The sequence below is a fragment of the Xiphias gladius genome, chromosome 14 (genome assembly GCF_016859285.1).
Source record: "Xiphias gladius isolate SHS-SW01 ecotype Sanya breed wild chromosome 14, ASM1685928v1, whole genome shotgun sequence".
In the NCBI taxonomy this organism is placed as follows: Eukaryota; Metazoa; Chordata; class Actinopteri; order Istiophoriformes; family Xiphiidae; genus Xiphias; species Xiphias gladius.
The window spans coordinates 20,644,433-20,661,150 of NC_053413.1; the positions used below are offsets into that span (position 1 = coordinate 20,644,433).

Sequence of the window (16,718 nt, forward strand, 5' to 3'; positions counted from 1 at the left end):
GTGTATCCCCATAAACTGAGCTAACTAAATTTCTTATCCCTACTCTCTTGCCCATGGCCATCTGTGATGAGTAATCATAACGCTGTAAAGCACACCACAATATGGTAAGGATAGATATCTCTCTTTTGATGGAATTAAAGCAGTATCTCCAGAGGACTTCGGAAAAAAAGAACTAAAATGAGAAAAGTTTGTAAAGTTTTAAAGTAAACCTACTTTTCTCTTCAAGGGCTCCCTGACAACGATTCTGTACAAGGCTTTTACAAGAGGCCTATTGGATTGGAACTGAAAACTTTCTCAGTTCGTCTGTTCAGTGGTGGCTGAACAATACTGATTGCTGATATTTGTGAAGAGAAAGAGAGACGCTTACAATGTGGAATATCTTGAGGCTTGCTGGGTGGCCAGTCAGCCTATTCAGTTCAACTAAATAAGTTAGAGTGTCAGCAACACAATGCCTCCAGTATCTTGCGGAAAAAAAGACTTTCCATTCTTAAGCCTGTGGAGGTGTTGAGCAGCCCATTACTCATGTGGCTTTTTCAATGCGTTTGGAAAAAGTGAAAACACACACACACACACAACCACACAGGGCATCTCTTCGACCACCATCTTTGTGAAACAAGACCAAACAAAAACACTCTAATTTTAAGAGATTCCTTTTCTTCATCTCAGCTCTGCTTTAACCTCTTCTGACAAGTCACTTGGCAAAGGAAGTGACGGGCATGGCTGAGTGAAATGGTGACGATTGCCTCACCTGGGCACAGTTGCAGACATGTATCATTGACGGCTAACTCTTCATCGCTGTTTGTCACTTACAGGAATGTGCCTCTAGGCTTTCAAGTCTTCTAAACCAATTTCAAATGCAATGCACCTTGCGATCAAGGAATTTGCAAACATTGTGGGCAACCATCTTCATCTTTTGTCAGTGAAAGTATAAGCTGTGATTGTATCAGTGTGTATTATACTCTTACCTGCATGTAGAGTTTTGAGAAACACCCACAAGTGCAGCTAAAATGATTTAAAACCTCTGGAAAAAAGTTTCACTCTGTGTCTTCCACTTCACTGGTAATAAGAATGCAGCTCATTGTTGGTGTGTTAAGCTGTAGCAGTCTGTAGAAGAAAAATACACTACTCAGGGTGCCAAAGAACTGGATCACACCCCCGCTCTGCAACCAGAATTAAAGACATTTAGGCCCCATTTTTATTTAATACCCAGAGTTAGCTTTGCAAAATGAGCATAACTCATATCAAGTTTGTTGGCTGACGAATTTTGATGTATGCCAGCGTTGCGTTAGTTCATGTCGGCGGGTAGAGAGAGTGAGTGAGGCTGATAGAGTTGGTTACTCACCGTGCTCCAAACCCTTGGTGGTAGAGGGATATCTTTCACAGCAGATGCCAGAGAGAGGCAGATGCTTTTCATCTTCAATGAGACAAATTCCTAGAGCGAGGTTCATTCTTTATTTATTTAGCTATTTATTCATCCCAGTGCAGCTTGGTGCCTCCCAGCTGCACACAAATACTATGGGACAACTCTTGTCACTATGTGCATTTGTGTGGTGGTGGTGCTGGTTGGAGAAGGACAGGGCATCAACGTGGAAATGGTGCAGTTTGATCAAAAATCTGAGCAAGTGGCTCAGAACACAGGAAGACATTGTTTACCACTACGTGGGAGAGTGAGAGGAAAACAGTAAGAACATGTAGGGGATGGATGTCTGCCCTTGTGAGATTGTATGTGAATCCTGAGTCTTGGTAATGATTTAATTCTGAAGCCTGGTTTGTATGTGTGATTAAGAAAGGAAAGTGTGTGCGAAAGAGGAAGAGTTAGCACTACACAATTATGGCTAAAATGATCATCAAGTTTATTTCACCCAAACCTGAGATCCTAATCAATAATCACAATAATCACTCAGGATGAATTCATCAGCTAAACTATTTTACAGCTACAATGAATGATCTAAATTAATATAGTTAAAACTGCAGTTAAAACTAAACTAATATTTCTTCCAGCTTCCTAGGCTGGTTACCTACTGTTAAGGAACAGCCATTCACAACAGCCCAATTGAATTCGTTACTTTGAATTAATCCACAAAATTTAAGATGTAGGTGGTGATTCAGAAGTCTGCAGCCAAGCTAAAAACAATTTATGGTGCAGCACTGAGTCTTCTGTCCAATTTGTCTAGATGCAAAGATGATGTATCCTACATATAGATAGAGAATTCTGTGCTCGCAACATTTTATCTAACATCAAAAAAGAGAAGAGAAGGTTATTGAGTTGATACAGAAATAAAAAATAGCCCTAAATGGCCAGCCACTCATGCGGGCATACACTCTCTAAGTCCTTTAGGAAGAAGCTTGGGAGTCTTGCGTGTCTGGGGAGTTCTCTGTATTGCAGAGCATGACATATACAGTATATACGCACTATATATTAGGCAGAAGACTAAGAGGTTTAGTGAAGTAATTATCAAGGGAACAATTGAATGTGAACATCTCAAATTATAAAGTGTGGAGGACAAAAGAGCTTTTGTGTGAGTTCAGTGGGGAGGGGAATATAATGAAAAATACACACCTATCTTGTTTGCTTGTTTGCCACCCACATCAGGTGCCTGCCATTCAAGTTATTACCCCCTGTGTGTGTGTATGTGCATGTGTGTGGCAAGGGAGTGGCCACCCATGTAGAAGTGGTAGTTTACAGACAGACTTTGCAAGACACAGCTATGCAGAGGACGTGCAGATGCTCAGCAAACACTACTATTACACAAACTACAGGTAGCATCTCTGCTCTTTATCGTTTCTATTCCTCCTACTCATGTTCTCTCTCTTTCTCTATCTCTGTTTAATGGGTCATCCCGTGGGGAGGTGGGACAGCTGAGATATATGGCTAGCAGTGTGGGGAGCTAATCATGGCCATCTCTGGAGGTGATAAACCCAGACCAGAGAGGTTTGTGTTGGCCCAGTCTGCAACGGCTCCATAAACACAGTTACAAGCTGCATTTCGACAGCAGTGTTTTGGCCTTTGATTAGTTTTCCATGGCCTAGAAGGATCACCCTCACAAGTTTGTGCTCCTTTTTTACCTCAGCGTTGAACACACACCACAAGACCCCAGGAGAATTATTGCAAGCCAGTGAGCCACAGATTGTAAAAAAGTGTAAAGTAACCAGATTAAGTTTACACTCCAACTCTGAAAGCCTTGCTGTATCCACAGACTTGATGGTGCATGTCTTTTTAACTTGGCTACACTGAAATTCCCCTAACAAAGGGTAATGTCTTATGACCTATTGAGTTCTACAGCAATTCTGTTTACAAGCCGATTCCACAAAGTTAATTGTTAACGCTTCACTGCCAAGAAAAAGATTGAGAGACTGAAAGACACCTATAACAGACGATTGCACTTCCTTAAGTTGAGCAATAGAAAGTATGGAGCACTGATAATGGTGACCTAGCACGTAGGTAGTAAATCACATGAGTAAAGTGTCTGCCTGTGTGGATCACTCAAAGAAATCTATCAGGTAGTTTATTTAGTTCAATAATTGAGTATAATCATACAACAACCACATGAAATGTATGCAGCCATTTACAACATATGACACAGAGTCACCATGATGCATTGATGTAATCTGTGACGCATGAGGGTTGGACTTATTGCACCATGCTCCTGATAATGTGCTGACACAGACAATAACTCACGTCTGAACAGAATGCAAAGACCACTGCATATCGGCTTCACCCATATGATTCAATGTCGATTGGCATTTAGTCTGGTTGAGTGAACATTTAACAAAACTCAAGCACCTCCATAAATTGCCACTGAATTGAGGATTTACAATCACCTCTGGGGGGCTACCAATCTTTTCTCAGCTGCAAATCAATCTGGGAATGAAAGGTGATATGTGTTACACTGAAATGTATTACACAGAGTTGAAGAGACATACCAGAGTGCCACTTCCATTTGAATTTATTGGAAAGTGATTATTGGCGTTGGCGAGCTGCAGAGCAAGGAGAAAATGGCTTGCACTACAAAGTGCTGGGCAAAGGGCTTGCAATGAATCAAAAAGCAGGCTCAATGTAAAACAGACATTCATCAAATAAAAGCAATACCTGGACAAATCGACTGTATGACAGAGCTTTCTGCAAAGCGTTACCAATCTTGGGAGCAATATCAACAGAATATAAACCAGTTCAGTTTAAGAATACTTTAATTCTAAGGTCTTTTGTATGGAAAAACTCATACTTCTTGTAATTTTCTCCCCATTTGTTGACAACCCAACAGGATTACTTGGACACTTCTACTTATTATCATAGGTATGAACATTATTGTGATTATTATTTGCTTATAAGTCCTCACTGTTTACTTCTCTTACTTAATGTCCTTTGCTTTTTATCTCTGTTAACTGTGAGGGATCTTCGTTTTGAAAAGTGTTACATAAATAAAAATCTTTTTGTTATTATTTAGGCCAATCTGTAATTCTTCAAAGCTTTATTTAGGGCCTAAATAAAACTAAAGGAGGATGACAAAATAACAAAGATTTGCATTCAGTTCAGGATCTCTAAAAGCCAATAGCCTTGCCCTAGTTCAAAGACTGAAAAAAGTTTTAATATTTGTGTTTGTTTACATTTTAGAGAGTTCTACAAATGAATTACTGCATAATTAAGAATGATTCTGGGCTATGGCCAAACATTAAATTAGCAATACAAACTGAGACACATTCTCAACAGCAGATGTGCATATATATCAAAAGGAAATTCAGACTGTCAGGCAAGAAAGATGGGCTAAGACGTCACCACTTGACAGTTTGCTTGTGGACAGATGGTGCCATAAAATGACTAGGCAGGCAGCACAGAAGGCATGGACTCCCCCCTCACGCCACGCAAAGGACTTCAATCCCCCCACTACCCTCACTACCTCCTCGGCAGAAAGCCTAGTCTCCGCCAGTAAAAGACAAACAGAGTGAAGGCATGTGAGGAGAAAGACTGGCAAACACAGGGATCCATAGATCAATAGCCAAACACAGGCAGTTGTTCGGGTTCAGTTCAATCCACGGATCTATCATAGGTGAATTTTTAGCAACCAGAAAGAGCTGAAATACTAGAAAAATTAAGCATTGGAGCATGGGAAAATATGGAATACAGTACAAACTGAAAACACAAGTATGTTTTGTTGATTGTGTTGACTAACTTGGACAGAAACCTCCCCTTTATCTTTGGGTTTAATTGTATTTATTTTCCACAGGTGGTACAGAGCTGAGAACAATGAGCCTAAATTTGTATAAAAGGGTAGGAGGGGCTTTAGAGGGCTTCATAGTCTTCAGCAGGTGTCTACGCTATTCTAAATCAATTACTTCTAGTCAGTCAGTGCTTAGGCTAAGGGGGTATTGTAAATCAGCTTGGTGTCAGGCCAGATTAGTGACTGTAACGGCTTGGGAGTGAAGTTCTTTGGCCAGCAGGGGCCCTCCAGAGGCCGACGTGAAAGAAACTGTGGCCTCAGTGCTCAGTGACAGAGCAGCAACTCTGGTAATTGTTTGCCACAATACTTTCTACCAAGGTTGGGCTATTTCAGGATGTATATTGTTAGACTAGTAGACATTTCCCTATACCCTTTCCATTCCTTTACTATGTAAAGTCATTACAGAAAATGATGCAAATCAATGAGCAGACTGACCAGCGGCAATATTGGATTTGCAGGATTTCCTCATCAGTGCGGGCAAATACCATGATTTGTCAGACATTTAATTCATAGGATTAGCCAAACGCACCTCAACATGTGAGCTTTTCCATATTCCCTCTACTGTGCACAAATTGCTAGATTTCTACAGAAATTATGATTTGCCTACACTGGCAAAATTCTAAATGGCTGTGAATGGATTAGCCAGAATGCTACCACTGACTAGTAGTCCAAAATAAGAAAAAGAATACAAAAAAGGTGAGGACATGTAACTGTAGCCTACATTCACTTTATGACACATAATGAATTTTTCCTATTATACTGGATGGTTTTGGGCTTGTTTGTCTTCAGTCAGAGCTGAAATACGCAGATGAAAATGTATATTAACACAATGGTTTATTTATTTCACCTTACAACATAGAATGTAACAGATACAGGGAAAACAATCCTCTGTGGTTGAAGGTACAGAGGAACAGTCCCGGTGTTGACAAAGGGAAGGGTTAGACTACTCATGGAGGGCTGGGAAAAGCACCTCCTATATAATCAAGCATTTGAGGTGGAAAACAGAAACATTGTGCCTGGTGGTGGCTGAGGCAAAGCATAAGGTTCTATTTAGAAAAAGGAGGACCCCTTGATGAGAAATGCGTTTAGAGGAATTAAAAAGGTACACAAACACATTATTTTGAGACCTACCTTGATACAAAAAAACTGCGTGTTACAAAAAGAAAAGCCCAGACTTTACCTGAAACAGTTAAGTCCTAACAGATTTAACATTGGTTACTTGCCATTGCAAATGTGGGAAAAGAGGATCCCCAAAGGCCTAATCCAACCCCTTCCCTGCCTTCAACTCCATGCAGCTATCCTCTCAGTCCCTGTCTTACTAGTGAAAAAAGGCAGATTCTAATAAGCTGTTCTGTCTTTGTGTCAGTCTGTGTTTCTCTCCATCCCCCTGTTTCATCCTCTCTCTCTACCTGACCATCTCTCCTTCTCTGTCTCTTTCTGTGAGCCATGAGCCAGTCTGTTGGAGCAGATGGAACCATATATCCCCATCTCTCTCTCCGGAGACCTGAGGATTTAAAATGTAAAAGAGTTGAGTGTGGAATAGGCAGGGGCCAGTGGATAAAGGGCAAGAGAAGCAGGGGCTCTCAGCTTAGACCATGTTCATCTCACAAGTACAGAGCGCCTAAAAACTATGGCTGTGCTATAGAGCAATAAACTACAAGATGTAGACTTTAAACTCGACACTAACCTGGCATATCTGTCCTCATTGAGTGCCTAATCCAACATTTTGTCCTACATGATATGAGTAGAGCAGGAAACTGTATTTCTATTTGTAGCAGAGGCAGATGGACCAAAATTCTCTTGTGCTGTTGATTGAAAATTATTCAACAACAAATTTGTTCATCAATTAATATTTGTAGGTCCTTTATCAAGAAAAAAATTATTCATATTTACTGGTTCAAATTCATCAATAATTAACATAAATAGTTAGTTTCAGCCCTAAAAAAAGTCATGAGTCACTATTTAATAAACCAACAGAATGTAGATAGTTAACAGCCATATGGAAAAATAAACAGAAATTATTTAGGATGCTACTCCTGAGGCATTTTCTTCAGGTTACATTGGCTGGAAATGTGGAGTCAGACCTGCCCTCTTCCAGACTTCACCTCAGGCCACCTTTCAGGTAATGAGAAAGTATCTGGACACCATATCTGTCGCCTGGGAGAAGATTCTGCTTCGTCCTCCATCTCTGGGTGGCAGGTTGACAGACAGCAAGAGTGAAGAACAACAGGCGGGCGAGGTTGTGAGCAGTACAATCGATTGCCAGCTGACTAGCAAAGTCTATTATACTGACAGGCCGGAGCCACAACACCACGACCTGCCCTCCACCAACGCCCTCATTACTACCTATGAATCTCTCACCGGGCCCAATCTCTCTCCATCGAGCTCTCCCCCATCTTGCTCTCTCGCTTTCTCTCTACAGTACATCTACCTGGCAAAGCATGGGACTGAATTTCACTCTGTCAATCTGATGGAAGTGTTTCAAAAGAGGCAAAAGCCACATCTAAGCCTCTGTGCTTTGCTTTGTGCACCAGGCAAGCAATGGAGAGCCATAGACCAAAGACGACTTGGGGTAACACACTGTTCTTTAGTGTAATGTTCTTGAGAAAAATGCTGCCTAAATGTACATTTAAGCCTTTGCTATCTCGAAGATATTATAACTGTCTGTGAGAGAAAACCTCTCTCCTATGTCATATTAAACAATTCTGCCACTATCCCCTGTCTTTCAGCTATGCTATCTACTCTTCTGCCCCCGCCCCAATCCCTCTAGTTACTATAAAATCCTTAGTCCTTGGAAGACTTATTTATACTCTGTACCCTACCCCCTCTCTACCTATACAACCCCTCTCTCTCACCTCCCTCACAGTACAGCTGCAGATAGGATTTACCTGCAGCTGAGACAGCCACCAGACTATCAATTACCACCAGTGTAGAGTCACTGTTTTGTAGCTTGGCTAATAAGACAAACACAAACAACACATACACTCCACTGAGTGCACACGTGTGCGTACGCAGGCACGCACACACACGCACACACACACATCTCTTGGACACATCCAGTTAGAGAAATTCTGGGTTGACTGTGAGTCATAGGACTTTACTGACTAATCAACTCAATTACTTCATAAAAAAATCTAGAAAAGAGCTTCTCTAGTGATTCAGTGCCAGTGCAAATACATCCAATAAAGCAAAAAGATATTTAGATCAAGTCTTCATGAAACAGGAACAGAAATTATAAGCGAAGATGCCAGAGATTTAATATCCTGAAAATAAACTAGTGCCATTTATGGAAAAAACAGTAAAACTTAAAAATTAGGTCACTTCAGGCATTACAATCACATGTTGAAAAATGAATTAAGAACCTGAAGTAATAGCAGAACTAGTGCTATGACTAAACTCACCAATATACGTATATGTTGATCAAGGACATGAGGCAAAAGAGTAGTGCTTGCATTTGTAAACATGATTACAAAGTCAAAAAAAAAAGCACAAATGTGCAAAACTTGGAGCCCTAATTGCAGTTCATTTATATAGTTGTGATGTTTGACTGTCATGCAATGTGCTGAAACAGAGATCTCACCAAATACTTCCTGACATATCACCTCACTCTCAGACAATGATTAGACTCAACACTAGGCCGTTACACACATACAGAAAGACATGCTGGGACAGGACCCGTCACTCACCCAACCAGATCCACCCTGACGCCTAAAGTGCCTCTGTCAGGTCAACAAATGAGAAGCCATCACACCCGATGTTGCAGTCATCAAGCTGAAGTTATTCCAAAGATTGGTTAAATGCTATCTTGCCAGGTGCTGTTAAACTGGATTGAGCATGTTTGGGCTCATGGCGTCAGCTTTGATTTTTTGTTTTGTTGATGTCCCATCACAGGAGGTGAACAACAATCCAGAAAAAAAGAAATCACATAAGGGGCATAGGCTAACATTTCTCGATAAAACTCTTATGAGGACTATAGCCTGCAATCTAGCAATGCTTGGTCATTTAATCTTTCCATACAGCCCAGTGTAAGCCTGTGAAGAAAGATCCAAGGAAGTGAATTCCTTTTAAGTGAGCCATCGTGTCTAGCCGTGGCAGTAGCCTCAGTGATCATTAGGATAACATATTCGGGTCAAACAGATAATAAATGTGCATTAACAATGGACTGTATGGAAACTCTCTATAAAGCAGATCACTTTGAAACATTCGCAGCCACTATCAAACCATTAAAACCACGAGCCTAATGAGACACTGAGTAAAGGGGATTTTCCTCATGTTTCGACCAAGGTGCAAAAATGTATTACATTATTTTCCTCATACATTAAATTAGATCCACATACAAACAGGTTTACAGCACGGAGAGAAAGGGTTTTCTTGTTAACTATAAAGAGGGAACTGGTTATTCCTCTACTTCTCCTTTCCTCAACCAGTTCTCTTGTCTGACTGTCAGCCAAGGCAGCCAAGCCTCCCATGTTTACTAATGTAGAAGCAACCCCTTTATCAGGGAAGAGATTTGTAGGGAAGAGGCAGGGGATTAGCCATCAAATTACCAGGCAGACAGCATCCCTGCTCCAGGGTTGTGAAGCAGTAATCTCTGAAGGGGGAGATCCAGATAAAGGTTTGGGATTGGTCCTATAGAACTCCAAACTGCAAACTTCACATAAGTAAAATATGAAAGTGTGTTACAGGGGAACAATTTTTCCTAATCAAGTTCCCCCTTCCCATTTTTGTGGTAACCACATTTATAGTAAAAAATCACTTTATATAGTTTCTCCCATGCTGTTGGGCTATGTGGTATCATTACATAGTCCAACACCCCCACAGTGCAAGACTTTTGGTAGGGGAAAGCTCTCAAACAGGAATGCTGTAGCTAGGCAGGGCTGGTGGAATTAGATTTCAGTGGCCTTGCCCGTGGTTCTTACATTGTCACCCCACTGCCCTCCCTTAAACAAGCAGTGCTCTCCTCAGAGAATACCCCCTGGACACAGGAATGTTTCATCAACGCCTCAGCCCCCAGCATCCTTACAGGGCCACAGTGGGCCAACAGGCGCTGCACAGTCAGGCTATAAATAAGTCAGGCACTATAATGAAACCAAATTAATCTCCATCCATCTTCCCAAAACAAGCTAGTGACCTCAGATTTCTGCAGGAGGAAGAGTCATTGCTTGTGTTTTAGGATGAACCGCATAATGAACAAATGTTGTGCTGATGCTGAACACATCTCACTGTAAAAAAAGCAACACGTGCTGTATGCTCAGATACTTGTATGACTACATCCATGTCTGTGTATGGCTAGCCAAGACTGTGAAGACTTATTATTCCATTTTATGGCATCTTGTGGATAGTGAGAGGCTAGTCGTACTTACTGCTATGTGAGATCAGCTGCAGTGAACTGTTAAAAAAGACTTCATACCTTAGGAGAAAAGTGACAGGAAAGCTGATAAAGTAATCAAGTTGAATGTCAAGTTTAAGCCAAGCATTTGAAGATATTGGGAGGCTGAGTAAACAAGGGTGCTGATCAAGGCAGAGGGATAAATCAACCACATGACTATACTCTCAGAACCAAGCACCAAATAAATCAAGGCTACAGTCAATTTAATTTGCTTTACTGCAATTTAGTATCACAGTTATCCCCTCATACTAAAGAGCAAGGTAAAACTGTGACCTTTAATTCCCTTTAATGGCAGCCCAGAGGCAACCAATCTGACCTTGTCTTTCTGCAGAAAAAAACAATTTAAGGTATATGATATTACCTCAGTATCATATAGTAATTCAATTGTATAACTAAGGAAATTAATGGTATCATGCAAAAGAGCAACAAGAGTGACCCCTAGTCTTCTCAGCAGAATTTATATTTGTATGTCTGAAACTTGCATCACTGCACATCTCACATACACAAGCATAAGCTTTGGCCTTGTCATATATACAGAGTACAAAAAACTGCAGCTGCCCCTGAAAATGGAGGCTGTTTCAATCAATGTTGAGGCGTAATGGGATGATGTGGAATTGAAATGAGTTTTGTGCAAGGAGGGAAATGTCCTCTCTGACAAAGCGGATTTGTGTTCCTACTGAGAAACCCATGGCTGCAATGCATAGAGCTAAGGTTTAAATGGAAGGTGCAAAGCTATAAGCACAAAACAGAACTCTGATGGCTAGCTATAACTGGGCAACAAATTTAGATAGATACATTTAAAATGCAAAATAGAATATATAATGTCAAAAAAGAGTACAGAAAAGGGCTGAGGGAAAGAAAAGAGCAGAACATGATCTAAGTCTGACCACTATGATCCACTTTTCGAATCACTTTAAACAGAGTGAGCTAAATCTGCACTGCTACAGATGTAGTGGGTTTTTACAATGCAATTTCCATTCATCTGTAATAGGCAACAAAAATAACATCACCTTACTTAATATAAACCTGCCTGCATATTTGGATATGATCTCATGTCAAAACCTTAATGTGTGTTTAGGAAGCCTGTGTAGATGTCAAAGTATAGGCATATACATAGTTCAATCAAATGAGCACTCTGCGTGGGGCAGCTGGGGGAAAATGTTCTTGTCAAAACACTGGTGATTTTAGCGTTAAAGAAGCCCTTTTTTCTAAACCTTCTGCTTAGCACCTGTCACAATGAATGAGCAACTGTCTGCAAGAAATAAGTGTCACAACTGAGAGCAGAAAGTGACTATCAGCAAAGCTAAGACATCACACAGGCAGTGGCCGCTGACTGACATCGCACATTACGCAGGATGCATCTGGCTCACTCATCCCTTGCTGCATAAACATGTTATTTAACACAGAACAGAGGATTAACAATTAGGCCTTGTCATCATAAAACAACTACTCATGACCTTGTCACCATCAGGCAACAATTCCCAACACAAGAACAAATGAAAAAAAAAAAAAAATCCAGTTCCTGGTGGAATTTTGAAGTCTGAATTCTTGTCACAAACAAGTCTATGCAGCCTCCACAAGAAGGCGTGAACATTAATAACCAGACAAAAGCTAGCAGGTTTTCTGTCTACTTACAGTACGTGTCATAGATAAATGTCTGGTTCCACTGACACAAGCGCCTTCACAGACATTGATCTGTGATTGTCTGCAACCTCTTTAATGCCCCAACTGGGATGACAGTGATTAAGCAGATCCATCATGCGATAACAGACCATTACAATTCACCGATGATGAGAAATCAAGTTCTATGGAAAAATCCATATGCTCAGCCCATAATCACTTTTGAGGAATCCGATGGGCAGAGAGATTGAGTGATTGACTTTTCCACGCAGGGTAATTTATTCAAAGGGAAAGACTTCAGCCAGGACAGTCATTTAAGTGAGGGCTATTTTGTATGTTTGGTCATGGAATCTAATAAAGAGCTGTGGTACACAAATGACCGTAGTTATTTCCTTAGGTCACATCCTGGCCATCACTTAATGTTTCTCTGGAACATTGGTGGTGACAAAGTGACTGAGGCATAGTCGTAAAAGTGGAATGAAGGGTCAGTGGCCTGCATGGTGGAGGTGAATGAGGATATCCCTACAGGTTCCCCAATGTGGACAGGAATTGGCTTTGTTTCAAAAAATGACCACAGTTTTTTGTCTAGCTTGTTCATGCCACTGAACAGCTGAGCAGACATTTTAACAGTTGTTTCCATACCGAGTTTTGCCTCAAGGTCATTTTTTTAATCAAGGGATGACTGGCACAGTTAAGGTTTTACTCCTGAATCATTAACTAAAAATAAAAAATATAAATAAAAAAAAAAATAAGCAAGCACAGCTTTGGTACAGCTAAGAGAAAAAACATACAGTTCTCATTGCAGTAAGACAGACCCTTGGGGAAGTCTTGTCATTTCAACAGCCAAACAAAATGAGACAGACATGTTGTCTACACCATGCTCTTTGAAAACTTAAGACAGCTTTGATGGAAAAGAGCAAGCTGGAAAAAGGATATTTTTCCCACTGACACCAGCTCCTTGTATTGAGCAACAAACTTATTGTGCAACAACTGCCAAATTAATTGTGTACAAGAGCAAGATGAACTCATTCCAAAAGTTGCTCATAGCATATAAAAGTTTTATGTTGTAATTAAAAAAGATACAAAAGATTTAAGACATACCATAATTACAGCAGAAGGGAACATTTAGAGCTGATTAATGTTTGTTTAAATGAAGGCGCAAAAAGTTTTCATGTGTCTTCAGTCAAGTCTTCTTAAAAAATGTCTTCCAACTATGATATAGCTGATAATCGCTTTAAAAGAAAAAAAAAAACCAAACAAACTTTAAACCTTTAAATCACAGTGAGAAAATGTCTCATGTCATATTTTGATAAAAATCGAGCTCTAAACATTTTCAGAAAAATCATAATTTGTGACTTCCAAAAGTTCTCTACAATTATCCGGGATTTCAGTGTCTCCTTCTAACTAGAATTCTTGTCACTGAAACCTTACCCTCCAGATTGCCCAGGGAGATAAAGACAACTGGAAAAACAGGTTGTTTGGCCTCAGTGTAGGCCTAACGCAGTAGAACGGCAGGGTGTCTCACCTTAGCAGCGGTAGCTAGGGGACATTCTATGGCCCTTCTATTCAAAGTCCTCTGAATACGTAGGGGAGGGCTCACACCAGACAGGGCAATTTGCCAGAGAGCCAGCCAATAGAGCTAAGCCAAGACGAGGTTAAACTATTGTTTTGGCTTAACAAGCAAGAGTGAGCAAGGACAAAAGCTAAGTGGACAAAAGAATAGTAAGAAAATACCTGACCATTGAAGTGTAACACATCAACTTACTTTGTTTCTTTTATTGTAAGAGGGATGTCGTAAAAGGTATATCCCAAGATGAAAAATAACACATACTGCTACCAGGAGATATAGACAGATAAGGTTCTGAGGACAGCTCAGTCAGTTTCAAAAAATGCACCTGCGCCTCATTTGTTTTTTTAAGAAGTAATAACTTGTTCTCTTCACTGATACGTTACAATATTTCTGTGGTGCAAAATTCACACTTACCTATGCATCTCAATTAGGTCCACTTATAAATAAATCCCTTCTATTCCTTTTTATTGTGAGGAACTTATTCCAGAGAGAGAGAGAAAGAGAGAGAGAGAGAATCCAAATCCCAGAAAGGAAATCCACCAGTATCGACGAAAGATTATCCCTGAACGATGTCTTGTGAAAAAGTGTGCAAGAGAAAGTAGTCTCCAGTTCCTGTCCAGTTATTCCATTCACAGCTTTTCATTTAACCACAGGAACTGTCTTTTGGCACCCCAGCAATACGTTTCCAGCTGTGGCTATAGAGCAATGTGGCTTGGGGAGAGATCCTTCAGAGGCAGAGCTTGTTCACATAATGAGAGGGTGTCCAGGGACTGCCTGGGAGAAGCCAAACCCACCATGTGATGTCACTGGTGTCAAATTTCATTGTGAAGAGGGAGGAGGCAGCACGGCCTTACCTTTTGAACCTTGACCAACGAAAGACAATTTTGTTGTGCACCTGCATGTTAAAAAAAAAAAAAAAAAAAAAACGGTCTGAAGTACGAGTACACGTGATGTTATGTACTCCTACAGCTTAGAGACTCCATTATCGCTTATATGTTGACCACGTTCCAGGGAGAGATGTGACCTAATGCAAGCTCATAGGACGTCTTATCATAAACCCGATGGCAGTCTATCCAAGATGTCCAACATCTCCAATTCTACTTTTAAATGGAACTCCAGCAGTGTATTTTTGAAACCAATTTGCCATGTCATTATCGATGAAACAAAGGGGTTAACAAAGTGTGACCTTGAAACATGCAAGCATTCCGAGGGGAACTTTGCCAATTAAACACTTCCATGTCTTTTGTGGAAAATGAAACTGTTTCAAAAATAATTTGGCCCTCCCTCTCTTTCTAAAAAAGGGGCAAGAAAATAAGTATGTAAATTCCTTATTCTTAAATCAGCAAGGCGTTGAGTAGACACACACACACACACACACACACACACACACACACACACACAACTTCCAAACACACTGCTTCTCACTCCCTTCGGTCAAACTCCGCTAGCCATGGAGCTAATCATCCACAACAGATGTTCAGAAATGTTCAGTCGGATTTATGAAGGCGCTCAGAGGAACAGCCAAGTCAGCCTCTGGTGCTGTTTTTCTCTTCCGTTCTACAAGGACAAGAGATTGCACTGAGAGAGGATGTCAGCACAACCATTCTCTTCCCCAAAAAATTCCCTCAGTCTCTGAGATTCACCATCCGAGACGACAGCGCCTTAATAGATCACAGAGCCTCGGGACCTTGGGGAGAGGTTTGCTCATTTATCCCAATAATACTGTGTGGACTGTAACTTGACTCATCCAGCAATGCTTCAACAATGTCTCGCCCTCAACATAGCAATGTTTTTTTTTTTTCAAATATCTGTAGCATTGCTGACGTTGCAAACCATGACCTGGACCGAAACCAATGTTTTTAGACGAGGCCATACATAGTAAAATGTTGCATTAGTAATTTAATTATACATGACAACTATATCATATTATGTTAATACTTTCTGAAAGGGAAAATTTTAAGCATTGCCATATTGTTGGCTGCTGTAATTCCTATTAATCTAAACCTTGCAGTATTGCTGATACAGTACAGTACCTTAAAGAAGCTAACATAATAAAAGATATTCAGATTGAGGTTCCAAAAAGCACTTATGAGTGTTTCCTCTAAGAGCAACAAAGTTGAATGTCTTCTAGGCTTAAATTCTGCTGAAGGAAAAGGCGAACTGCAATGTGTTCTACATTTCTCTTTGTTGCTAACAATGGGAGACAGTCTGATTTTACTGGAGGCTGCAGATCTGTGCACACAACAGACTTTTCAGCAAGAAAAAAAACTATTTTCATTCTAGTTTTGAACAAATGGGATTTGGGTCATCTGATTAAAAAGTAATTCAATTTGAACAGCCTAAAATATAAATATATTCCAGCTGTATGTGCTGCAAAAATCTTACTAATAATAAATGTGATCTAAGCATGTTCCATGAACAAAAGCTTCCAAAAATTTAAATCACAACTATCTGCAGATAGGAGAAGAACCAATCTGGACATTCTGGAAACCTCTCATTCTTTACAAACTAATTATTACACCAACACACCCTTGAGGAGAGGAGAAAAAGTATTTTTGTGGGTGTAAATAGTCTGTGCCAGCTCAAATGTCACATTCATCTGAAATCAAATCGCTGAACAAATGGCAAAGTGGTAAAAGGCAGAAGTAAAGATGATTGGCTGGTAGTCTTAATATCAGAGTGGGAGAGAAAAATTAATTGTAAGTACAGTGATGTAGTGTAGTATGCCAGTTGCACAACATGAGCCATTTCATCTCTAGTGTAATCTCATTTTAGTGCCATGTAAAACTCAAAACACAGATGGAGTTGAGCAGTAACTCCCTATGCAAGATTAAAAATGTTGCCTCAAGCGAGTTTTTGTAACCCAGGCAGTTGTAGGACTTATCTTTTTCCCCGCCCCCCACAAGCTTGAAAAGAGTTGGAA

The 16,718-nt window shown here is 40.4% G+C and overlaps 1 protein-coding gene across 5 annotated transcripts in view; it reads right to left on the reverse strand.

The window, feature by feature from the left end:
* LOC120798643 (receptor-type tyrosine-protein phosphatase F) overlaps positions 1-16,718 on the reverse strand; it is a 165,169-nt gene that overhangs the window by 110,139 nt on the left and 38,312 nt on the right. The window contains exon 1 of one of the 5 annotated variants that reach the window (XM_040143073.1): positions 14,210-14,529. The exons of the other annotated variants lie outside the window; for them this stretch is intronic. The gene's annotated coding sequence lies outside the window, so the exon portion shown is untranslated. Of the gene's footprint in view, positions 1-14,209; positions 14,530-16,718 lie in introns of those variants that run through there. 5 annotated transcript variants of the gene reach the window in all.